This window comes from Oncorhynchus tshawytscha, linkage group LG27, assembly GCF_018296145.1.
Source record: "Oncorhynchus tshawytscha isolate Ot180627B linkage group LG27, Otsh_v2.0, whole genome shotgun sequence".
NCBI classification, from domain to species: Eukaryota; Metazoa; Chordata; class Actinopteri; order Salmoniformes; family Salmonidae; genus Oncorhynchus; species Oncorhynchus tshawytscha.
The window spans coordinates 17116381-17142895 of NC_056455.1; the positions used below are offsets into that span (position 1 = coordinate 17116381).

Consider the following 26515-nt stretch of genomic DNA (forward strand, 5'->3'; position numbering starts at 1 on the left):
AGTGTGCCCACCTGCTCTGCAATTTGACCCATTGAGAGCTTAGGCACGGCCCACACCTGGTCTGTGTGTGTGTGTGTGTGTGTGTGTGTGTGTGTGTGTGTGTGTGTGTGTGTGTGTGTGTGTGTGTGTGTGCGTGTGTATTGGTAATGGTTTGAAGGCAAGTGATTATACATCATGACCCCGGGTACAAGAAGCACAGTGAGTCCAATCTGGTGCTCACTACCGCCCACTCTCTCTAACACACACACACACACACACGCTGGCAGGCATCACACAAACACCCACATACACACGCAGGTATCACTCGCCCACAAACACACACAGATATGTGCACACAGACACACACACGTGCCTGTGTCTCTCTACCTCTCTCTCTCTTTCTATTTGTCTCTCTCTTAGCCAGGCGGCTCTATCCGTTCCCTCTGTTTTACACACATAATGAAACAGTGTCCTGGTCCTACACACTCCTCCTCCCCCTCCACACGTCCTTCTAATGAGATAAATTAGCGCCTTGCAACAGATGCATGGAATATACACTAATGGCTACCATCTGTCACTCATCTCTAGGAGACAGAGAGAGAATACAGCACTAAATCTGATCACCATCTCCGGCTACAGAGAGAGAGAGAGAGAGAGAGAGAGAGAGAGAGAGAGAGAGAGAGAGAGAGAAGGCAAACAGGAGGAACATAAGAAATGTGTCACAATGGGGAGGGCCAGGCACTAGAGGCTTAGTGTAAGAGAAAGAGACGAAAGTAGACAAAGTCAGCCTAATGTCAACCTATCTCACAATGGTTATCAGATATATTTTTATTTTAAGACTGCATCAAGCTCCCCCTTCACTCCCAGTAATTCCCTGTGTAGAGCTGGGAGAAGCATGGTGTGGTGCTGTTCATCAGACAGCCATTCTCAGTTCACACCGTCTTCTCGTCCGCTGTGTTAAAGTCAGAGTTTCTGCTCATGTTGCCGCTACACTGCCACTGTGCAAATAGTCCCAAATCCATTTCTAGAAAATAATCTGGGGGTGAGCACTAATATATTTCAGCCTGGTTCCTTAAAGACACGCGGTGCATTAGCACACTGCTTATGATGAAAGCCAGGGAAGACAATAAGAAACAAAGGATGATGAAAACAGAAGCAACGTGTCTCGGTAAACCACAGTGAGAGCAATGACTGACCCTGGGAAGCTACCTTGTGAATGGCCTAAAAAATGGACTAAACCCAGACAACATCTGCATGGACTTGGCCCATGAGAACAAATGGACTAAACCCAGACAACATCTGCATGGACTTGGCCCATGAGAACAAATGGACTAAACCCAGACAACATCTGCATGGACTTGGTCCATGAGAAAAAATGGACTAAACCCAGACAACATCTGCATGGACTTGGCCCATGAGAACAAATGGACTAAACCCAGACAACATCTGCATGGACTTGGTCCATGAGAACAAATGGACCAAACCCAGACAACATCTGCATGGACTTGGCCCATGAGAACAAATGGACTAAACCCAGACAACATCTGCATGGACTTGGCCCATGAGAACAAATGGACTAAACCCAGACAACATCTGCATGGACTTGGCCCATGAGAACAAATGGACTAAACCCAGACAACATCTGCATGGACTTGGTCCATGAGAACAAATGGACTAAACCCAGACAACATCTGCATGGACTTGGTCCATGAGAACAAATGGACTAAACCCAGACAACATCTGCATGGACTTGGTCCATGAGAACAAATGGACTAAACCCAGACAACATCTGCATGGACTTGGCCATCATTCTTTTAACTGGAAGAAGCAATTACAACAAGTGGAAATGAACTGCTAGTTGTTCTAAGGAAGATCATGGGAGATGAGATTGGAAAAGTTCCCACTTGTTTTATAGATTATTAACAAGATATGTGGCGAGAGTTGTAGATTCCAATAAAACTTTTATTTTATAATCATTTTATGTACATATATAAAAGTATGAGGAGAAATGATTAATGTCATAATATCGCAAATAATGACCGGCAATTGTTTTTATTGAGGCAGCTTTGGGTTTGCAGAGCATTCATTTGATAATGGCCACAGTCACCCATCACAACATAAACTAGCAATCCCACCGCATCAACATTCCCTATGAAGCAATCTTATAAACATTACAGGCCTAATGAAAAAGTAGCAGATATCTCCTGCAGCCTCTCATAAAGACCCTAGTGAAATCCTCAGATCAGGCTATAAACAACATCCCAGGCAGAAATGAACAAACCCTGTTACCCTTTTAGAACTTGTTACAATTTCCAATTAAGCAGTAATGAAGATATTTTGGTCTCTATTGCCCAGTACAGCTGACTACATTATAACACAATGTTCAGCAGGCATAGGAACCCATGACGTCAACACAACCCTCATTAAAGCAGCATACCAACGGTGCACAACAGGAACACACTCTCTCTACCCACTCCACAAAACACAAACATTTATCTATATCTTTCAACAAAACCTAACCGATTTGAAATGAGGACATTAAAATAGCCCATCACTGCACACAGGAAATGATAGCGCTGCCTCAACCTTGTATCCAAATATTATATTTCAAGCCAGCAGCAGCAGAGAGAGAGAGAGAGAGAGAGAGGGGAGAGAGAGAACGAGAGAGAGAGAGATAGAGACAGAGAGGAGAGAGAGAGAGAGAGAGAGAGAGAGGGGAGAAAGAGAAAGAGAGAGAGAGGAGAGAGAGAGAGACAGAGAGAGAGAGAGAGGGGGAGAGAGAGAGAGAGGGGGAGGAGAGAGAGAGTGAGAGAAGGGAGAGAGAGAGAAAGAAGGGAGCGAGAGAGAGAGAGAGAGAGAGAGGAGAAAGAGAGAGGACAGAGAGAGAGGGGACAGAGAGAGAGAGAGAGAGAGGGGACAGAGAGAGAGAGAGAGAGAGGGGGGAGAGAGAGGGGACAGAGAGAGAGGAGAGCAAGAGGGAAGAGAGAGGGGACAGAGAGAGAGGAGAGAGAGAGGGAGAGAGAGAGAGAGAGAGAGAGAGAGAGGGGAGAGAGAGGGAAGAGAGAGGCGTACAGGCAGCAGCTCTGAATGTGTCTTATTGAGCAGATACTCCTGAGCTTAATAAAGCACACCATCAGTGTCTCTCTGCTCATTTGCATGGCCAGTGTTAGCTAGCCTTGAACAGGCAGCCACTCCCTCCAACAATCCATTAGTTCTGCGAGGATGTTCAGTATAGCCATGCAAATAAGTGTGTAATTGCACTGTAATCAGTCATGTAAATGACACAGGATTTCTATCTAGGCATCATCGTTCCCCGCACTCCTTTATGAAATACTTGTGAGGGAAGAGAAAACAACATTAAAAACAATGAAAGAAGTGCTTCTGTTTTGACAGCGACAGAGAAGAAAAAGATCATTAGTATGACATGAGCCAGACAGGCTTTGACTCTCGACTGAGAATTTAACTCCCTCAAACCCGTCTCCCATTGAAATTATATTTTAAATATTCAGACACTGATCAAAACTGTTCACCTAGGTAAGACTTAAGAGTCACACTCACTAGGAGTCTTCTTGTGTAAAGACTTCTCCCCTCCCCTTTGATGACAAGAAAGAGACAGAGGACGGGTGGCGGCACACCTACCAGATGAGAGAGAGCTTAACAAGTCTGTATTCCTGTACTGTGAGACGTACAGTAGCTAACAGCCTGTTCTGTATGGAATGTCTGGATAAATACACTCATGAATATGGCAGCCATTGGAAAAATAATTACACAGAATTTCATTCCTACTTAACACAAATGTTGGTCGCACTTTATTTTTCAGTATAGGTTTATACTATGTCAATAAATACCTTGATAAAACAACACAACTATTTTGCTAAATGTAATTAAATGTAGAGAAAACAAAAACATATCATCTGTGTACGGTTTCACTAGATCACGAAGGGTAAAAATATCTGTCAAATATCATGTTAAATAAGACAAGCCGTCTTTTCAAAACTCGTGTTGGTATAATAGACCAAGCTGTATGAAAAAAGGAAGATTGATTTCCCATAATATGCAGTAGTCAGCCAATGGGACTGGTTCCATTAGGGTTGCTGATGTGACTGGAATCAGCTGCAGACTGCACTCATTGAATAGTCGTCTATACGAATAAGCTGATGGGAGTGAGTGACACATCGACCATCCACTCACTTTCACACAGTTCCCAATGATTCATTTTGAATATCGTGCTGTGAAATACAGCCAAACTGGATAATGTTCTGTGTGTGTGTGTGTGTGTGTGTGTGTGTGTGTGTGTGTGTGTGTGTGTGTGTGTGTGTGTGTGTGTGTGTGTCTGTAAGAGGGAGAGAGAAAGAGCAAAAAAAGGATGAGGAAGAGGAGGAAGAGGACGGATCAGGAATCTGGTTCAAATGCAATCTCAGGAGAACTAGCTCATTGAGCTGACAGCCATCAGTAACTCCGTGTGGAGCGAGAACGAGTCACTGTGGTCAAGCAGACAGAGGGAGAAAGAGAGAGAGAAGGGAGAAGATAGAGAGAACAGAGAGAGACCCAGCACACAGAGACACAGAGACAGATTTGATGAATACTGAGGCGCTCAAACAGACAGATGGGCTAATTTATGACTGACTGTGTGTTATGAAACATTATCTTAGTGTCGGCGAAATCAAAATAACATTTTGGGTGTAAAAGTGGAGCCTGGACCTGCCAACAGATTCCCATGTGGTCCAATACATTCAGATGGCCCAGGATGCAGTGCCATGGAAAACAGTTGTGTTGTCGAACGACTGCATATTTGTTGTTTATTGTGTTGTTTGGGGTAAATTGCATGCAGCTGTATACATTGCCAATCGCATCCCACCTGCCAAAGTCAAATTAAGCCATCAAATCAATATCAAGAGTCTGGAGGAAAATGTAGGCCATTACCAGGCTATTGAATTGCATTTGTTCTCTATTCAAAATTAAAGGCCATTGACAGGCTGTTTTATTTAGTTCTCTATTCAACCACTCTCTGGTTAAAGTGGGGGAGTGGATGTGGCTGCATTTTAACTTCTGGCCCCTTTAATGCTGGGCTATAGAGCCACTTTATGATCCCACACAGGGGACTTGTGTATGTGGGGAGTGTATTGTGGCTGGCTGAACCTGGCTGAATACACACTGTGAATGTTTTGTTGTCAAATAATGAGAGAGTGTTGGGGTCCTACCTCACGGAGAGGCACAGCAAAGATTAGACACACCTCAGCACAGAACCTTTGGTGAAATGTATCAATGTCGGTGTGTACCAATCCAGGGTGGCTTTCCCCCGTTCGTGGTGGGTTCTCATTTGGAACCTGTAAACCAGTTATCATGTGTATTTTCCACTCGGATAGTGATAGCTTTCAGCAGTGGCTCACAATCACCCTGCGTCTCATTGCTCGGGCACAAACGCTCATCGGGTTGTCTGTCTAGCCTGCATGGGAGATGGAATCAGAACAATGACCACTGAAGAAAGGCAGGAGATGTGACAATTCAGTGGACGGTAACGGTGGACAGCGTAATTCAACCATAATAATTCAACTACATTTCAGCACTATGCAACTACTACAGTGCCAGGGTCTCACACATAAAAGTCAAACAAGTTTAATGAATAAATAACATGTTTAAAATAAACCAGCTATTCCCCAGCGTAAATACCATCACTGAGACCAATTAACCAAACCAGAGAGCATTTTGTGAAAGTAGCTCTGCATTTTTGAGTTATCATTAGTATGGTCATGGATAATAAGATCAGTGTATCCAACATTTTTCTCGCTCCATTTTTCACGGAGCAGAAATCTCTCTACATATCATAGAGGTTGACTTCAGTCTGCTAGCTATATGTAGAGAACACACTGTAGCTGTTCTATAGTAATGCAAAGGGGTAGAGGATATCCAGGCCTGATGGGTTGAGAGGCCACGTCTCAGCCAGAGGATTCTGTTCCCTCTCGTAGCGGCTAGCTAAATTAGCATGCAGAAAACAGGACTCAGAGGTGCCCTAGCCCTTAACTCAATCTCTCTCTCCCTCCTTTTTCTCCCCTTGCTTAGGTAAAAGTAATAGATTGTGGCTGCAGCTCCAGCCATACACCCCTCCCTACCCCTCAACCCAGGCAGCGATGCAGGCAGACAGGCGGGGAGGGACGAAAGCAGGGAGGGAGGGAGGGAGGCAGGGAGGGAGGGAGGCAGAGAGGGCCGGAGGGCATGTTACTGAGCTCCGGGTTCGTCCACGGCGACACTCACTAACTCTAAGATCAGCTGTCCGAGCATACGCACCCAGCGCTCCAGGATGGCCAGGCAGCCTTAACCGAAAGGTGGCATCCCCCCTCCACGCTCTTAAACAGATTGCCGCTCGCGCCACCTCAAGCTGAATACCAATGAATGAAGGGGTTGCTTACCAAAATGAATGAAGGGGTTGCTTACCAAAATGAATGAAGGGGTTGCTTACCAAAATGAATGACGGGGTTGCTTATCAAAATGAATGAAGGGGTTGCTTATCAAAATGAATGAAGGGGTTGCTTACCAAAATGAATGAAGGGGTTGCTTATCAAAATGAATGAAGGGGTTGCTTACCAAAATGAATGAAGGGGTTGCTTATCAAAATGAATGAAGGGGTTGCTTATCAAAATGAATGAAGGGGTTGCTTACCAAAATGAATGAAGGGGTTGCTTATCAAAATGAATGAAGGGGTTGCTTACCAAAATGAATGAAGGGTTGCTTACCAAAATGAATGAAGGGGTTGCTTATCAAAATGAATGAAGGGGTTGCTTACCAAAATGAATGAAGGGGTTGCTTACCAAAATGAATGAAGGGGTAGCTTACCAAAATGAAAAATACCATAAAAAACAGCAGCTTACAGAAATGAATGAAGCACTTTTACCAAAATGAATGAATTGCCTACAAAACTGAATGAATGTAGACGGGCTACCAAAATGAATGAAGGGGTTGTAGAAAATGAATGAAGGGTTGTTATAAAATGAATGTGGGTTGTACCAAAATGAATGAAGGTTGTTACCAAAATGAATGAAGGGGTTGCTTACCATAATGAATGACAGGAGTTATAAACAAATGAATGTGGGTTGACATTACTCAAAATGAATGAAGGGTTGCTTACCAAAATGAATAGGAGTTATAAAATGAGTGTGTTGTAGACATGTACTCCAGGAGTTATAAAAATAGCAAAAAAAGAACAGCAGCAGGAGTTATAAACAGCACTTTTAGGGAATGGATGCAGGAGTTACAAACACTGAACGGTTGTAGAGACATGTACTCCAGGAGTTATAAACACTGAGTGTGTTGTAGAGACATGTACTCCAGGAGTTATAAACACTGAGTGTGTTGTAGAGACATGTACTCCAGGAGTTATAAACACTGAGTGTGTTGTAGAGACATGTACTCCAGGAGTTATAAACACTGAGTGTGTTGTAGAGACATGTACTCCAGGAGTTATAAACACTGAGTGTGTTGTAGAGACATGTACTCCAGGAGTTATAAACACTGAGTGTGTTGTAGAGACATGTACTCCAGGAGTTATAAACACTGAGTGTGTTGTAGAGACATGTACTCCAGGAGTTATAAACACTGAGTGTGTTGTAGAGACATGTACTCCAGGAGTTATAAACACTGAGTGTGTTGTAGAGACATGTACTCCAGGAGTTATAAACACTGAGTATTTTGTAGAGACATGTACTCCAGGAGTTTTAAGCATGCAGTTGTTAGAGGGGCCAGGCTGATTGAAATTCATTGGCAACATCTGCATGCAGCGCACAACATGGACGGTGGATCAGAGATTGGAGGTCTCTAAACATCAGTTATAATTAACAAAACATTCCTGTGCACATGGGCTCCGAGGCACATGGGTAACCAATGGCAACCATGGCAGGGCTCGGGTTAAGAGGACGAACCAGTGGGCATCAGTACCATTATGGCCCCACCTGGAATATGGACGACGGCAAGAAGGCAACGCTAACCGCTACTCAGCTACCCAGCTACCCAGCTACGCAGAACCAACCTGCAATATTAAATCTCCCTATTCCATCTTCCTATTACATTGTACTGTACAATGTGAATATGACACTGACAGTTATCTAAGAATGTCATCTCGATGAACAATTAATAGAACAGCGGGAACGTGAGGTCAGATATAATTAACAGATACGCAGCACGAGGTATAATTGCTCAAGTCTCAAGCAAAGTAATTAAATAATTCAAAGTGAACAACTGAGAGGGAGAGACAATGAAAGAGCTTCTCCTCATCTCCCTCTAAAAGGCTGGTGGGGTTAGGTGGTGGTGGAGGTAGGTGGTGGTGGTGGAGGTAGATGGTGGTGGTGGAGGTAGGTGGTGGTGGTGGAGGTAGGTGATGATGGTGGAGGTAGATGGTGGTGGTGGAGGAGGTAGATGGTGGTGGTGGAGGTAGGTGGTGGTGGTGGAGGTAGGTGGTGGTGGAGGTAGGTGGTGGTGGAGGTAGGTGGTGGAGGTAGGTGATGGTGGTGGAAGGTTGTGGTGGTGGAGGTAGGTGTGGTGGTGGAACGTTGTGGTGGTGGAGGTAGGTGGTGGTGGTGGAAGGCTGTGGTGGTGGAGGTAGGTGGTGGTGGAGGTAGGTGGTGTGGTGGAGGTAGGTGGTGGAGGTAGGTGATGGTGGTGGAAGGTTGTGGTGGTGGAGGTAGGTGGTGGTGGTGGAAGGCTGTGGTGGTGGAGGTAGGTGGTGGTGGAGGTAGGTGGTGGTGGAGGTAGGTGGTGGAGGTAGATGATGGTGGTGGAAGGTTGTGGTGGTGGAGGTAGGTGGTGGTGGAGGTAGGTGTTGAAGGTAGGTGATGGTGGAGGTAGATGGTGGTGGTGGAGGTAGGTGGTGGTTGAGGTAGGTGGTGGAAGATGGTGGTGGTGGAGGTAGATGATGGTGGTGGAGGTAGGACGTGGTGGTGGAGGTAGGTGGTGGTGGAGGTAGGTGGTGGTGGTGGAGGTAGGTGGTGGAGGTAGGTGGTAGTGGTGGAGGTAGGAAGTGGTGGTGGAGGTAGGTGGTGGAGGTAGGTGGTAGTGGTGGAGGTAGGTGGTGGTGTTGGTGGAGGTAGGAAGTGGTGGTGGAGGTGGTGGAGGTGGTAGTGGTGGAGGTAGGTGGTGGAAGGTGGTGGTGGAGGAGGTGGAGGTAGGTGGTGGTGGAGGTAGATAGTGGTGGTGGAGGTAGGTGGTGGTGGTGGAGGTAGGTGGAGGTAGGTGGTGGTGGTGGAGGTAGGTGGTGGTGTTGGTGGAGGTAGGAAGTGGTGGTGGATCTAGGTGGTGGAGGTGATTGGTAGTGGTGGAGGTAGGTGGTGGTAGGTGGTGGTGGAGGAGGTGGAGGTAGGTGGTGGTGGAGGTAGATAGTGGTGGTGGAGGTAGGTGGTGGTGGTAGGTAGTGGTGGTGGAGGAAGGTGGTGGAGGTAGGTGGTAGTGGTGGTGGAGGTAGGTGGTGGTGGAGGTAGCTGGAGGTGGAGGTAGGTGGTGGAGGTAGGTGGTAGTGGTGGTGGAGGTAGGTGGAGGTAGGTGGTGGTGGTGGAGGTAGGTGGTGGTGGTGGAGGTGGGGAATTGTGGTGGAGGTATGTGGTGGTGGAGGTATGTGGTGGTGGTGGAGGTAGGAGGTGGTGGTGGAGGTAGGTGGTGGTGGAGGTAGGTGGAGGTGGAGGTAGGTGGAGGTAGGTGGTGGTGGTGGTGGAGGTAGGTGGTGGTGGAGGTAGGTGGAGGTAGGTGGTGGAGGTAGGAAGTGGTGGAGGTAGGTGGAGGTAGGTGGTGGTGGAGGAGGTGGAGGTAGGTGGTGGAGGTAGGAAGTGGTGGAGGTAGGAAGTGGTAGTGGAGGTAGGTGGTGGTGGTGGAAGTAGGACGTGGTGGTGGAGGTAGGTGGTGGAGGTAGGTGGTAGTGGTGGAGGTAGGTGGTGGTGGAGGTAGGTGGAGGTAGATGGTGGTGGAGGAGGTGGAGGTAGGTGGTGGTGGAGGTAGGTGGTGGTGGTGGAGGTAGGTGGAGGTAGGAGGTGGTGGAGGAGGTGGAGGTAGGTGGAGGTAGGTGGTGGTGGAGGTAGGAAGTGGTAGTGGAGGTAGGTGGTGGTGGTGGAGGTAGGACATGGTGGTGGAGGTAGGTGGTGGTGGAGGTAGGTGGTGGTGGTGGTGGTGGAGGTAGGTGGTGGAGGTAGGTGGTAGTGGTAGGAAGTGGTGGTGGAGGTAGGTGGTGGAGGTAGGTGGTAGTGGTGGAGGTAGGTGGTGGTGGAGGTAGGTGGAGGTATATGGTGGTGGAGGAGGTGGAGGTAGGTGGTGGTGGAGGTAGGAAGTGGTGGTGGAGGTAGGTGGTGGAGGTAGGTGGTAGTGGTGGAGGTAGGTGGAGGTAGGTGGTGGTGGAGGAGGTGGAGGTAGGTGGTGGTGGAGGTAGGTTGTGGTGGTGGAGGTAGGTGGAGGTAGGTGGTGGTGGAGGTAGGTGGAGGTAGGTGGTGGTGGAGGTAGGTAGAGGTAGATGGTGGTGGAGGTAGGTAGAGGTAGGTGGTGGTGGAGGAGGTGGAGGTAGGTGGTGGTGGAGGTAGGTCGTGGTGGTGGAGGTAGGTGGTGGTGGAGGAGGTGGTGGTGGTGGTGGTGGTGGTGGAGGTAGGTGGTGGTGGAGGAGGTGGAGGTAGGTGGTAGTGGTGGAGGTAGGAAGTGGTGGTGGAGGTAGGTGGTGGAGGTAGGTGGTAGTGGTGGAGGTAGGTGGTGGTGGAGGTAGGTGGAGGTATATGGTGGTGGAGGAGGTGGAGGTAGGTGGTGGTGGAGGTAGGAAGTGGTGGTGGAGGTAGGTGGTGGAGGTAGGTGGTAGTGGTGGAGGTAGGTGGAGGTAGGTGGTGGTGGAGGAGGTGGAGGTAGGTGGTGGTGAAGGTAGGTTGTGGTGGTGGAGGTGGTAGGTGGAGGTAGGTGGTGGTGGAGGTAGGTGGAGGTAGGTGGTGGTGGAGGTAGGTAGAGGTAGGTGGAGGTATGTGGTGGTGGAGGTAGGTGGTGGTGGAGGAGGTGGAGGTAGGTGGTGGTGGAGGTAGGTCGTGGTGGTGGAGGTAGGTGGTGGTGGAGGAGGTGGTGGTGGTGGTGGTGGTGGAGGTAGGTGGTGGTGGAGGAGGTGGAGGTAGGTGGTAGTGGTGGAGGTAGGGAGTGGTGGTGGAGGTAGGTGGTGGAGGTAGGTGGTAGTGGTGGAGGTAGGTGGTGGTGGAGGTAGGTGGAGGTATATGGTGGTGGAGGAGGTGGAGGTAGGTGGTGGTGGAGGTAGGAAGTGGTGGTGGAGGTAGGTGGTGGAGGTAGGTGGTAGTGGTGGAGGTAGGTGGAGGTAGGTGGTGGTGGAGGAGGTGGAGGTAGGTGGTGGTGGAGGTAGGTTGTGGTGGTGGAGGTAGGTGGAGGTAGGTGGTGGTGGAGGTAGGTGGTGGTGGTGGTGGTGGTGGTGGTGGTGGTGGTGGTGGTGGTGGTGGTGGTGGTGGTAGAGGTAGGTGGTGGTGGAGGAGGCTGAGGTAGGTGGTGGTGGAGGAGTTGGAGGTAGGTGGTGGAGATAATTGGTATTTATGCTGAGATGCTCTTCTCTGTAACACCGCCTCAGGGACAGATCTAACACACACCCAGCCATCAGAAGAAGAGGTAGAAACACTGGGATGGCTCTGAATCGGACGGCGGAAAGAGCTGACATTCCGGCGATTGTTATTTGCACACAGAGGGAAAGCGCTCATCGGTTCCCCTGAGTCTAGGGCAAATTCTTAATCTGGGGATTTTTTCCTCACAGAAGTTCAGACAGCATTTTAAGGTACACCTAACTGACGGAGCGGAGATCCTCTCATTATGACACATGCGGTAGGCCAGCCTGTCAGACAGAGAGGTGGTGGTGAGCAGTGTTAAGGAAGAAGAGGCATTATCAGTCTATATTTCACGTATCACTGGGGGACGGATGTGTCCCCATTGCGTCCTCTGGGTGCCATTAATTGATCAAACGAATGAATGAATGAATGGTTAAGTTTACACTTTTAGAAAAAAGGGTGCCAAAAGGGTTTTTCAGCTGTCCCCATAGGATAACCCTTTTTGGTTCCAGGTAGAACCCCTTTAAATTCCATGTAGAACCCTCTGTGTTAAGGGTTCTACAGGGAACCCAAATAGTTATACTTTGAACCAAAAGGGTTCTTTCTACCTGGAACCAAAAAGGGTTCTTTAAAGGGTTCTCCAACCGAGGACAGCGAAATAACCATTTTAGGTTCCAGATAGCAATTTTTTTTCTAAGAGTGTAAGGTAACAGGTGAGGAATCTGGTTAGTCTGGTTTGACATGGAGATTATCAAACATTATTAAATCGAAAATTGCATTTCTCCACAGATACATGCATGTCCCTGCTTCCCTATTCATTGAAGTCTGGTAGAACTGAAAGTCATTGTCAACCTTTGACTCCCGTCTCACATTATATTGTGAGTAAGGGCCACTACATGGTTCTGTGTTGAATGGTGGAGCTGGGCTATTATGTTCCGAGGTACACGTTATGAACACATATGCCTTGAACCAATCTGACTCTGACAAAGTAATGTATCTGGGAAGATTTGTACAGCACTTTACAGTGTGTGTTCCATTCCAGATATTTAAAAACGTTTGAAATGAAAATGGATCCCAATTAAAGCCGCACAGCAGTGTAAGTGCTTCTTGTTATTTTTTTGTAACCAGTTGAAACATTTCTCCCTGGGAAAACCACTAAAAACATACATTTTTTTCTGCCTGTACTGTGACTGTGAGCTCTGATAAAAGCAGCCTAGACAGGCCTGAGCTCAAGCCATTTTGCCAGCCATTCAGAGAGATGAAAATGCAAAGCTAAAAATACTAAATACAAAAGGCAAGAGAATATATACACCAACTAGGAACAACCCTTTCTCCTTGACTGCTGGGGAGAAAAGGCTTTTGGTCTCAACACATTAGACATTTTCAGTGAAACCCTTTACAGTTAGACATACCTTCTCCTTCACAGTATGTATGATCATGTTATAGCCACCTAAGAGATACCAGCAGTAGCTTTAGATTCAGGTGAATCATCAAGGCTAATGACCATACATAGTTAAGGTCAAATACCCCATCAGGATTTGCTAACATAATAAGTGTACTGTGCTAGCATTACAGTACTATATGTATCTACTGGTGCTGTGGCCTTGCTATGGGTATATAGTCGTGTCTGTTTGATCACCTGTTGAAGAGCATCCATTTCAACAGGGGGCCAGAGGTCGTGGTCCTGGCTGGGTGTTTGATTGGCAGGTGGGGAGCCACGATGCCCACAGCCCTGCCCCAGTGGAGCGCTGAGCGCCAGCGTCTGGGCTTGGGAGGGCCACAGTGCTGCTGACTAACAGAGCGTGTCTGTTGACAGTCAGTGTGTCTGACTGATAGGATCACCCCAGGAGGCTCTTCCAGGGCCTTTACAAAGTGCCTCTGATAGGCCAGGCCCATAGCTTTACCGCCAGGCCCTGCCAACAAATTAAATTTAAGCCCCGCTAATGTATAGAGTAATCATAGAGTCGTGTTGATCCATTTTTCAGCAGGGTTACCATGGGCATGACTGGAATCAGAGACGGGCAGGAGCGGGGCAGGGAGAAACAGCTGTCTGTAACCTTAGCATGCCACTGGAATCAGAGACAGGCAGGAGCGGGGCGGGGAGAAACAGCTGTCTGTAACCTTAGCATGCCACTGGAATCAGAGACAGGCAGGAGCGGGGCGGGGAGAAACAGCTGTCTGTAACCTGGAATCAGAGACAGGCAGGAGCGGGGCAGGGAGAAACAGCATGCCACTGGAATCAGAGACAGGCAGGAGCGGGGCAGGGAGAAACAGCTGTCTGTAACCTTAGCATGCCACTGCAATCAGAGACAGGCAGGAGCAGAGACAGGCAGGAGCGGGGGGGAGAAACAGCTGTCTGTAACCTTAGCATGCCACTGGAATCAGAGACAGGCAGGAGCAGAGGGGGGGAGAAACAGCTGTCTGTAACCTTAGCATGCCACTGGAATCAGAGACAGGCAGGAGCGGGGCTGTCTGTAACCTTAGCATGGGAGAAACAGCTGTCTGTAACCTTAGCATGCCACTGGAATCAGAGACAGGCAGGAGCAGGGGGCGGGGAGAAACAGCTGTCTGTAACCTTAGCATGCCACTGGAATCAGAGACAGGCAGGAGCGGGGCAGGGAGAAACAGCTGTCTGTAACCTTAGCATGCCACTGCAATCAGAGACAGGCAGGAGCAGGGGCGGGGAGAAACAGCTGTCTGTAACCTTAGCATGCCACTGGAATCAGTAACCTTAGCATGCCACAGGCAGGAGCGGGGCGGGGAGAAACAGCTGTCTGTAACCTTAGCATGCCACTGGAATCAGAGACAGGCAGGAGCGGGGCGGGGAGAAACAGCTGTCTGTAACCTTAGCATGCCACTGGAATCAGAGACAGGCAGGAGCGGGGCAGGGAGAAACAGCTGTCTGTAACCTTAGCATGCCACTGCAATCCTCCACTTCTAAGGCAAGGACTCATATGAAAGAACAACAATAACATGCCATTATGAGATGTAACATTTTGCAGTGACCTGCGTTTCCAGGGGGAAATTTGAAAGAAAAGCAATTTCACATTAAACTATCTGACACAGAGCAGGTCATGGAATGGTGGTGAGGAGGGGGGTGATGGAGAAGGGGGAGAGGAGGGGTGGGGGCACGGAGCCCCCGTAACAGCCATTGGCCAACTAGAGCGAGACACACATTCCCTCTGCCGAGTTAAAAGGGCTGGAGTGGATGAAATTTCAAAGCCTCCCCTGCAGACAAACACTCCGCTTTGCACACATCAGTGCTGAGATGTTCAAATATTCCACTCCACAGTTGCAGCCTGGTTCTCTTCCCTGTACCGCCGTATCAGACATGGTAGCACTGTGATTAATGAGACAGGAAAAATACCTCTCTCTTTTCTCCCATTGTGTTTTTATAAATTCAATGTGGCTAAAACTGCACTTAATTAAAAATGTGTCCCAGCGTCTTATTCCCCATGATGCTCGGCAGCAGGCAATATAGGACAATGAAAGGCAATTGGAGATTAAGAGAGGATGGATTTACATGTGTGGGACCTTTGTCCCCTCCCACCTGTTATGACCAACAATGTAAAGTTTTGCAGCTGGGGCTGATTAGCCAGCTAGTAGATAGCATACATCATAGGAGACCTTTTAGAAACTGAACACAAAGCATAGCTAGCTACACTTCTCTGCATGCACAACAACACAGTCATCTGAACACCATGGTGTAGTGCTACTTCATGTCATTCTTCTCTTCCTCTCATTTAGAACCGTTTGTTATGAACACACTGGATGTGTAGGAACACTGTGAATACTCTAGAAAGAACGTCATCTGAACGTCATCACCTGGGGAGCAACGAACCGCCCTTGCTGTCTCTGCCTGGCCGGTTCCCCTCTTTCCACTGGGATTCTCTGCCTCTAACCCTATTACAGGGGCTGAGTCACTGGCTTACTGGGGCTTTTTCATACCGTCCCTGGGGGGGGGGGTGCGTCACTTGAGTGGGTTGAGTCACTGATGTGATCTTCCTGTCTGGGTTGGCGCCCCCCCTTGGGTTGTGCCGTGGCGGAGATCTTTGTGGGCTATACTCGGCCTTGTCTCAGGATGGTAAGTTGGTGGTTGAAGATATCCCTCTAGTGGTGTGGGGGCTGTGCTTTGGCAAAGTGGGTGGGGTTATATCCTTCCTGTTTGGCCCTGTCCGGGGGTGTCCTCAGATGGGACCACAGTGTCTCCTGACCCCTCCTGTCTCAGCCTCCAGTATTTATGCTGCAGTAGTTTATGTGTCGGGGGGCTAGGGTCAGTTTGTTATATCTGGAGTACTTCTCCTGTCCTATTCGGTGTCCTGTGTGAATTTAAGTGTGCTCTCTCTAATTCTCTCTTTCTCTCTTTCTTTCTCTCTCTCGGAGGACCTTTATTTTTTTATTTTTTTACTTCACCTTTATTTAACCAGGTAGGCAAGTTGAGAACAAGTTCTCATTTACAATTGCGACCTGGCCAAGATAAAGCAAAGCAGTTCGACACATACAACGACACAGAGTTACACATGGAGTAAAACAAACATACAGTCAATAATACAGTATAAACAAATCTATATACGATGTGAGCAAATGAGGTGAGAAGGGAGGTAAAGGCAAAAAATGGCCATGGTGGCAGAGTAAATACAATATAGCAAGTAAAACACTGGAATGGTAGATTTGCAATGGAAGAATGTGCAAAGTAGAAATAAAAATAATGGGGTGCAAAGGAGCAAAATAAATTAATTAATTAAATACAGTAGGGAAAGCGGTAGTTGTTTGGGCTAAATTATAGGTGGGCTATGTACAGGTGCAGTAATCTGTGAGCTGCTCTGACACTTGGTGCTTAAAGCTAGTGAGGGAGATAAGTGTTTTCAGTTTCAGAGATTTTTGTAGTTCGTTCCAGTCATTGGCAGCAGAGAACTGGAAGGAGAGGCGGCCAAAGAAAGAATTGGTTTTGGGGGTGACTAGAGAGATATACCTGCTGGAGTGTGTGCTACAGGTGGGAGATGCTATGGTGACCAGCGAGCTGAGATAAGGGGGGACTTTACCTAGCAGGGTCTTGTAGATGACATGGAGCCAGTGGGTTTGGCGACGAGTATGAAGCGAGGGCCAGCCAACGAGAGCGTACAGGTCGCAATGGTGGGTAGTATATGGGGCTTTGGTGACAAAACGGATTGCACTGTGATAGACTGCGTCCAATTTGTTGAGTAGGGTACTGGAGGCTATTTTGTAAATGACATCACCAAAGTCGAGGATTGGTAGGATGGTCAGTTTTACAAGGGTATGTTTGGCAGCATGAGTGAAGGATGCTTTGTTTGCGAAATAGGAAGCCAATTCTAGATTTAACTTTGGATTGGAGATGTTTGATATGGGTCTGGAAGGAGAGTTTACAGTCTAACCAGACACCTAAGTATTTGTAGTTGTCCACGTTTTCTAAGTCAGAGCCGTCCAGAGTAGTGATGTTGGACAGGTGGGTAGGTGCAGGTAGCGATCGGTTGAAGAGCATGCATTTAGTTTTACTTGTATTTAAGAGCAATTGGAGGCCACAGAAGGAGAGTTGTATGGCATTGAAGCTTGCCTGGAGGGTTGTTAACACAGTGTCCAAAGATGGGCCAGAAGTATACAGAATGGTGTCGTCTGCGTAGAGGTGGATCAGAGCCCTAGGACCATACCTCAGGACTACCTGACATGATGACTCCTTACTGTCCCCAGTCCACCTGGCCGTGCTGCTGCTCCAGTTTCAACTGTTCTGCCTTATTATTATTGGGCCATGCTGGTCATTTATGAACATTTGAACATCTTGGCCATGTTCTGTTATAATCTCCACCCGGCACAGCCAGAAGAGTACTGGCCACCCCACATAGCCTGGTTCCTCTCTAGGTTTCTTCCTAAGTTTTGGCCTTTCTAGGGAGTTTTTCCTAGCCACCGTGCTTCTACACCTGCATTGCTTGCTGTTTGGGGTTTTAGGCTGGGTTTCTGTATAGCACTTTGAGATATCAGCTGATGTACGAAGGGCTATATAAATCAATTTGACTTGATTTGATTTGAACGTTGCACTGACATATTAATACATGATTGTGATTTAGTAACTGCTTTGTAATTTCATGGAGTTGATCCGTTGGCAACTGATGAGCACTTCCTAAGTCATTTGTGCAGTAGTTAACATTGCTCAATATAACATCTTAAAACAAGGTATAATCAAATTCATGACCTTGGTCTGAGTGTGATTCATATGGGGAAGCCTCCAAAGTAATGTGTCGGTTTTCTTACGTTCCATATTTAGGCCTAGTTGTGAGATGTCAGAACAGAAGACCAAGAGGCTGGATCAGTAGGGATGGATCATGTGACATGATGACACACCTTACAGGATATATATTCTCTTCCTGTCCACGGCTCTCTAACATCTGGCCTGCTGGTGTCAGATTCCTCCATCCACTACCAGCATTATAGTATTATCACCCCCGCTCTCTCTGCCTTCTCTCTGCTAGCTATTACTACTACTACATGACTCTTGGCACGCCTTGGAGATCTGTGTCACAATCACTGAGTAATTACAGTGACTAATGTAAGGACCATTCTGGTGTCTAACCTCAGACATTCCATCAAGATCTGACTGGGAGGAAATGAACTGGCAATGTAATGGACGTTACGTTCAGTTTGAACCCTGACAAAACATATACTCTTTAGAACCAAAGCTTCCTTTTCCCACAATTCCCTGGTGGGGGATGGTTTGCCAGCTCAGAAACAGAGAGTAGAGCTCAGGTTCTTTGCCCTTGTCATTGCATCTGCACTGACCTCTAAAAAAATGGACAACAAAGATCATATCACGAAACCAATACTAGCACCGACGGCCTTTGCACAAATTGATTTAGCCACCCAGAACTCACTCCCATCTCAATGAGGTGGGCAGGATGCTCACAGCATAAATCACTGTAACACAAACACCCTCTATTGAAATGTCATTTTTATCTTTAGGATATGTTTTTGTTCAGTATGTCCCGGTTGGTGTCTAGCTCTGTGATAAGTGGTGGTGAGTGATGCGAAATAAACGGTTAGTGCATTACGCTAATATTGAGCTCTCACCGCATATAGGTGCTATCACACGGAGAGGGTGACACAGCTGTGGTCCCCTGTATTCCAGGAGGTAGTGCAGGGCCCTGTGTTATATGGCTCATAGATCTCTAATGTGTGGGTGAGAGTTGTCTCCGGCTGCCGGCTTGGCGGGGATGAAGCACAGATACTTCATGGCACAAGCGTCAGACGTAGGCATGTTACCGAGGCTACAATGAGGAGAAGCCAACTAAAAATAGAAGATAAGCTTTTCTGAGGGGCCCCGGAGACAATAGATTCATACTTTCCGTTGTGTACATTGGGATCAAGAACCAGTACAAAGCCTCTAACCGGAGCTATAAAGCACAAGACCCAGATAAATGAAGCAAAGAAAGCCAGGCTATCCCAGAAGCACCCTCTGTAAAGCATAGAATGACATGATAAATGTTCCAGTGTGTTAAATACACCAGGATAGTCTGTTCTATCCTCCTTACAACTGACAACCTCTGTTGCTCACTTAATTGCAGCCAAGCGCAACACACTACTGTGTCAATTATCAAATAAAATAAAATAAAATGTATTTATATAGCCCTTCGTACATCAGCTGATATCTCAAAGTGCTGTACAGAAACCCAGCCTAAAACCCCAAACAGCAAGCAATGCAGGTGTAGAAGCACGGTGGCTAGGAAAAACTCCCTTCTGGCTGTGCCAGGTGGAGATTATAACAGAACATGGCCATTATCATGTGCTTTAACTCGTCTGGCTATTTTTACCACAGAGTTTCACTCAGAACTTTTTTACCTTCTTTTTATTGCTATTCTGCTCAGATCTTGTGTCTGAATTCCATTCCACACACAGAGCTGTACAAACATAAGGGCTTTAAGGATTCAGATTGGTAGAGGGGAACCTAATCTTCTGTAATTGGCGGAATGGTTCTCATTTTTATCGACTCACTTTAGAAAGCGGCGCTCGTCGACAGCCTGCTATCGTTCTAGGGATTTGAGGTGACTATTCATTTTCATAAGGGCCAGAAAAGGCAGGTCTGTCTGGATGTGAACAGACATGTTAGACCTGATCATCATTAATCAGACCAATACTACATCACCCACGAGCACCTGCCGGGTCACGGAAATGGACAAATAACACAAGGACGCGCAAACCTCTTTCATACATCACATTTGCAACCGCCACTGTTTAGCATGGTGAGATAATCCATTCTGGGGTTCATCATGTGAAAATGGGACTAAAATGGTAATCCTCTGCCGCCAATAGCATCCTCCGCCTCACCAGATGCCTAGCTTCTGGATTTTGCTTAATTGCCATCTTCAGATCAATCTATATCCAAATGTCAACTGAATCTACAACAGACTTTTCCCTGCATTTTGTCTGCTGAATATCCAGTATATTTCCTTACATTAGAAAGCAGAGGTTTTCTGTTAGTCCTTATTGTATGCACATGTAGTGACCTACACTAAGGCCTATTGTTATCCAGGCCTGAGTGAAAGGTGTTGTTGTGCTGACGTACATCGGTCTACATGGCCAACTCTGTGTCCACCCCTGCTGACCTGTGTGGCCATTAGCCTTGACATAGTGATGGGGCATGGTACTGTCTATCTCAGCCCCACACAGAGAACACCCACTCTTCACCTGGTCCACATACACACAGCACGCATCACACACACACACGGGACAGCAGGTGGGTATGGACACTAGCATACTGATCTCTACTACACATTTGTGATACAAATACACTTCACACGTTTGGTGAACGCATAAACTGTACACTTAGTGCATACTTAGTCCCACATGTAGGACTACGTGTACACGCGTATGCAAATGAACATGGATATTCATGCACTCCCATGTGGTCACGCATGGACAAAGAAACACAGCTACAAACAGACTGAAAATACACACACATACAGTATGTTGGTGGCAACTTAATTGGGGAGGATGGTCTCGTGGTAATGGCTGGAGTGGAATTAGTGGAATGGTATCAAATACATCAAACACGTGGTCTCCAGGTATATGATGCCATTCCATTCGCTGCATTCCAGCCATTATTATGAGCCATCCTCTCCTCAGCAGCCTCCACTGGTTCACCCATAAATAAACACACACACACACACACAATAAAAATACACTCACATATGATCGCCCATAGAGAATACAGACTTGTTTGAACACACACACACACACAAATATTATTCTTAAATCTCTGTTTATCGTACACATGTCCACTGTTCAAATGACAACAGTGGACCCCTCTCCGTAGTGGTAACAGGAACACAGTAGGAAACAGAAAAGCCTCAATATCAAAACAGAAGAGTCAGTCAATATGGAAAGTGAGAAGTTAAGGTAAACGAGAGACCCTGGTGATCGGTGTGCTGACCCGCTCCACGCTAACTGTCGTCAACAACATCCCAACCATTCACACACACAACCATCTACCACATCAAGACCCGCCCCCTCCTCTACCCCCTCAGCCATTCCACCATCCTCAGAGAAACCCCTACACAGCACAGCTACTTCTCTCACAGCACTATTTATCCTCTCTCTTCCCTCCTTCCCTCTTTCTCTCCCTCTCTCTGTGTCTCCTCCTTTCTCTCTGTCGCAGCCGCCACGTTCTCAGTGCGCCGCGGTCGAGAACATAAAAGGGTTGAGAATAAAAGACAAACCGACGTTGGGAAAGATGGAGATGGAAAATTAGCATAAGAATACTCACAGTGGGTTGGAGCGGGGCTGGAGCGTGGCGGTGGTCCTCTCTCTGTCAGATACAACCTGCACACAAGATTGAGAAAAAAAAGAAAACTAGGCTGTGAAAGCGGCAAAGAGAGAGGAGGAGAAAAGAGGAAGGAGGAGGGGGCACATCATCCAACGCACGCGCCACACAAGACATAAAGAAATAAATAATTCCTCCAGGAAGGTAGAAAAAACAGAGCGCAGAAGAGGAGAGAGGGGAAAAAAGAAGAGAGGGGGGCGTGAAGAGGTGGGCTGTCTTAGGGAAATCTAAAAAGAGACAGACACATGCGGAGCGCTCCGGTGCGCGATCACATCTGACAGCTCTGAGCTGCAGTCCGCCTACCTCCTTATCGCCCTCACTTTTCCACAGCGCTGTGCTGTGCTCTCCTCTACCCAGGCCACAGCCATGGACTGGTCCTCACGCTGATGTTACAGGAGATTCAGCACAGGGGAGCTATCGCACTCATCGCCATACGTTAGCATCACACACTGAGGATTGCACACAGATAACCCACCCAACTCCACCCCACGCACCTCAATCTCACCCACTACATCCCCCCCTCCCCTCAATTGTGAAAAAAGAGAAAGAGAGAGTGAGAATACAGCCTGCTTCAAATGAATGAGAGCATTCCCAGTGGCATTGAGGCAATTACAGAGGCTGGCGCTGTTTTCTGTTTACCCCTCACCCTTTCTCTCTCGCTCTCCGTCTTCCCTCTCTCTCAGGCTGGTACAGTGTCTGTTTTCACTCTCTTTCCTTCTCTCTGTGCTCCAGACATATGCCTCTATTAATGTAGCTTCTGTCACTTCAGCTGCTTGGTCAGATTACTCCGTCTCTGCTTCCCCTGTGTTCTACCCACATTGAGTGCCTACACGTCCGCCCGCTTGCCTAGCGCCTGCCATCCTTCCCGCCTACCCACCTGCCTGCCTGCCCGCTACACATTTCAGTTGGCCAAACACTTCCCCGAGTCTTCAGCCCACCTTGAGACAGACCTCACCAGACCCCACTGCTGCCACACCTTCCTGTCTGATTCAAGGAGGGAGGAACAACTCACAGTTATCATAATCCCTCCAGATTTATCACACCTCGCCTGGTGTGACAGAGGTTTATTAAGAGGCTAGTTGGTAGTGGAACACCACAACTTAATATTATCACAAACACACACGCACACACACACCCACACCCACACACACACACACACACACACACACACACACACACACACACACACACACACACACACACACACACACACACACAGCATCCACACCTCCCTCATCTACCAACCTCCACACTTTATCTCCCCTCAATTAACATCTTTAGTGTGAGCTGCTATTATCTTAACCACACAGAGCGCTGATGTTCCTGGGAGGAGGAGAGGAGGGGAGAGGAGGAGAGAGGACAGGACACTATTAGTAGAGCAGCAGAGAGGACGGTGGTGTGTGTGTGTGTGGGGGGGCTGTGGACAGAGGGCTCTGAGCTGCTGCTTCTGGAATACACAGGGCTAATTAAAGCCATATTCAAACATGACTAACTGCTACCCAAGGTGCACGCTAACAAACATCTACACAAACAACCTTGTTACAGCATAAACAAGTAGGCTAGCCCCAAGGATTGTCTTTCTTTGTGAGGATTAATCGTAGAGAGACAGGCATGTTCAAGTGAAAGTCATGACAACAAAATAATCTAAATCTCTTCTGACTGCTCACTGGTGTTTGATCATGTTTATTTTCTCATACCTCTCATATGCATTGCTACGCTATCAAATCATTCAACAGGAATGGCACTGGAGAAAACAATAGACTTGCCAGCCAGCTGCTGTAGAATTCCTATAAATTCAAAGCCCTTGTAAAACGCAGTCCGTTGAAGCACGGGGTAAAATTGCCAAGTACCGGATGTGCTTTAGGCTTACCTCACCACCCTACAGCTCGTTTCCTTGTCTTAATGTCTTGTATACTCTATTCTATCCGTTTGCCTGCCCTCGCCCGCCTCCATTCCGCCCTAAGACACCATCAAAGTGCCCATTAAGTCATCAAAGTGCCCACTTTGTCCTTGCTTCTCTCTGTGACAACCACAAAGTGGGTGACGTGGTCCCAGAGCACCTATAACGATAGAGGTGGGGCGGACGTCTGGCTGTTGTGGCCGGTGGCTCCAACCCCTGGCCCAGACCAGACCATTAGGAGTATTCTATTACTGTTGGGTTAACCTGTCACGCTTGGCCGTGGCTCTCTCTTTATGGTCTGACTGCTCTGAAAGGGCAGGGGATAAAACTCTATCAGTGGGACAAACGATCCCACGCTCCTTCATTTATCACACGCCCAGGGATCCCCCCATGGTGGGCAGCGGCGGCGGTGGCCAGGGCCAGAGTCTGCGGGGGTATCCTTCACTCTGGTTACCATGGGGACCCCCCAGGGCCTACACAGTGCTGGGCTGGGAGGACAGAGGCGGACAGACCGGCCCCATTCCACACAGAGACTTCCATTCTTAATCACAGGATGACTCAGGTAATAGCAGCCTGCAAACCACGTAGCAGGGACAGAGCCGCCAGCTAACACACTGGCCAGCACAGGTGGTTTAGTTTGCAGCACACACACACACACACAGCTCAGAGTAGTGATTAAGAAATGAGACTAGTGATCAGTAGGTTACAGAGGTCAATCGTTCATAGGGTCACATAGCTAGTGCCCCTTCAGCTAGGTACTTAGCCTCAATTGTTTTGGGTATCCACTGAGCTGGGAGAGCGGATCAAATGTCAAACTCAACTTCACCCTATAGAAAGGTTCAAAGCAAAGACATGACAGTGAAAGCTTTGGTTATTTACACATTCATACCGTAATGACACAGGCCCTGTTCAATCTGCACACATCCCCCTTCAGCAAACACGGCTCGCCTCCTTTTTTCACCGGATCTATCAAGGGAGGGCAACAATTAAATGACTTTAATTTGATTAGGAGATAATGTGTCCCACTTAATGGAAAGGACAGACTTCACAACACAGCCAGATTAGTTTGGTGGATGCCTGCTTATAAATGAAGACAGGCCCTCCTTTCATCAATTAAGTCTGATGTACAGATGCAGTTTTATGGTTGGGGGGAAGGGATGAGGAGGGGTGTGTTCTCTACGGAAAGAGGGAGTCTGGAAATATGGGGTCAGGAGAGGTATAAGCACGCATGGCTTAAGATTTGGTATTAGCATGACACAATCAATGTAAGTCATTACTAGCCATCCATGAAAGATAAAGTGGTTGTGAGCTACATCGTAGAGGGCAGATGGCCTGTTGTCACAACATTACAGACCATGTATTGCCTTGCTCTCCTTTGTGTATTGCTATTCAATACTGGATCTCAATTTACAGACAGTGTCTGGTTTCATTGTAAAGAGGATGTAACGTTAAGTCACTGATAATGATTTACCATTTACTATGTCTGATAGGCTATACTCTACAGCCGAACTCTGTAGCCCCTAAATACTTCAGTACAACAGCTGGTAGAGTATTTGTTGTGAATAACCTACATATCGATCTCCATATTACAATGAAGTGTTTTCGGTAGCCCAGGCTGCCTTACCCAGGCTGCCTTACCCAGGCTGCCTTACCCAGGCTGCCTAACCCAGGCTGCCTAACCCAGGCTGCCTAACCCAGGCTGCCTTACCCAGGCTGCCTAACCCAGGCTGCCTAACCCAAAGTTGCCAATGTCTTTGCAATTGACACAAACAAGTGACATTTAAAAATATGCCTCAAATAAAAAATACAAACAGTAGGCAATAGGCCTATTTCAATCATATTGAAATACATGACATTTTACATTGTATTTTTTTTTAACAGAAGCTTATCCAGAGTGACTTACAGTTCATTTGTCTTCAGATAGCTAGGTGGGACAACCACACAACCACATATCACAGGCAGAGAAATTACATTGGGGGGGGTAATCCATCGTATGGTGAAATAATTGTTATGTTAAGGACAGATTTCAATAGAGAAAGCTGATCCGAGAGCAGCGCTGTCTTTCTGTCCATCCTATCAGTATCGACACATGCTCCAACGACGGGGCTTAGCGACCATTCTTTCTGTGTGGTCTTTTGGGAAACTCGTGTTACTGTACATCTTCGGCCGCTGTAGGAAAACACTCGTAATCCTAAATTCCATCGCTATCAGGAAAGGGGGCCCTGGATGGTACTCCAACATGCTATAGTTGGTTTGGCAGTGTAGGCCTAGTTGAGGCTGTGTATTTTGGAAATATCTTTGTAGAGACATGTAAATACTCATCAGACTGTATCTTTCCTGTACCACCTTTTCACTGGGAATTCATTTGACACCTGCTACTTACTGCACTTAAAGATGGAATCAGTATTTGGGGAAACAGTGCCGCTGTCCAGCCCATCGCCTTTGTTATTGTTTTTGTTTTGTTGATGAAAAGGAGAGGAGAATCTGGCAGTGTGGTAAAAGCTGTTCTTTCACGCCTGCAATGATGTCCGGGAAAAGAAAACAGTGTTCGTTGTTTGCAGTAACTTCTTTGTTGTTGCAATATCCAAACAGACATGTCAGTTTCACCAGTTAAGGCTTTCAGGTTTAAGGCTGCTTTAACATCGGGTTCCTACGGCAACTAACTCTGCTTTAACATCTGGTTCCTACGGCAACTAACTCTGCTTTAACATCGGGTTCCTACGGCAACTAACTCTGCTTTAACATCGGGTTCCTACGGCAACTAACTCTGCTCTAACATCGGGTTCCTACGGCAACTAACTCTGCTCTAACATCTGGTTCCTACGGCAACTAACTCTGCTTTAACATCTGGTTCCTACGGCAACTAACTCTGCTCTAACATCTGGTTCCTACGGCAACTAACTCTGCTTTAACATCTGGTTCCTACGGCAACTAACTCTGCTCTAACATCTGGTTCCTACGGCAACTAACTCTGCTTTAACATCTGGTTCCTACGGCAACTAACTCTGCTCTAACATCTGGTTCCTACGGCAACTAACTCTGCTTTAACATCTGGTTCCTACGGCAACTAACTCGGCTCTAACATCGGGTTCCTACGGCAACTAACTCTGCTTTAACATCTGGTTCCTACGGCAACTAACTCTGCTCTAACATCTGGTTCCTACGGCAACTAACTCTGCTCTAACATCTGGTTCCTACGGCAACTAACTCTGCTTTAACATCGGGTTCCTACGGCAACTAACTCTGCTCTAACATCTGGTTCCTACG

At 47.4% G+C, this 26515-nt stretch overlaps 1 protein-coding gene across 3 annotated transcripts in view; it reads right to left on the minus strand.

Moving 5' to 3' along the window:
• Positions 1–26515, minus strand: part of LOC112234949 (RNA binding protein fox-1 homolog 3-like) — a 485643-nt gene that overhangs the window by 307018 nt on the left and 152110 nt on the right. For all 3 annotated transcript variants that reach the window (XM_042307223.1, XM_042307224.1, XM_042307221.1), the window contains exon 4: positions 21292–21347. The gene's annotated coding sequence lies outside the window, so the exon portion shown is untranslated. The remainder of the gene's footprint in view (positions 1–21291; positions 21348–26515) is intronic.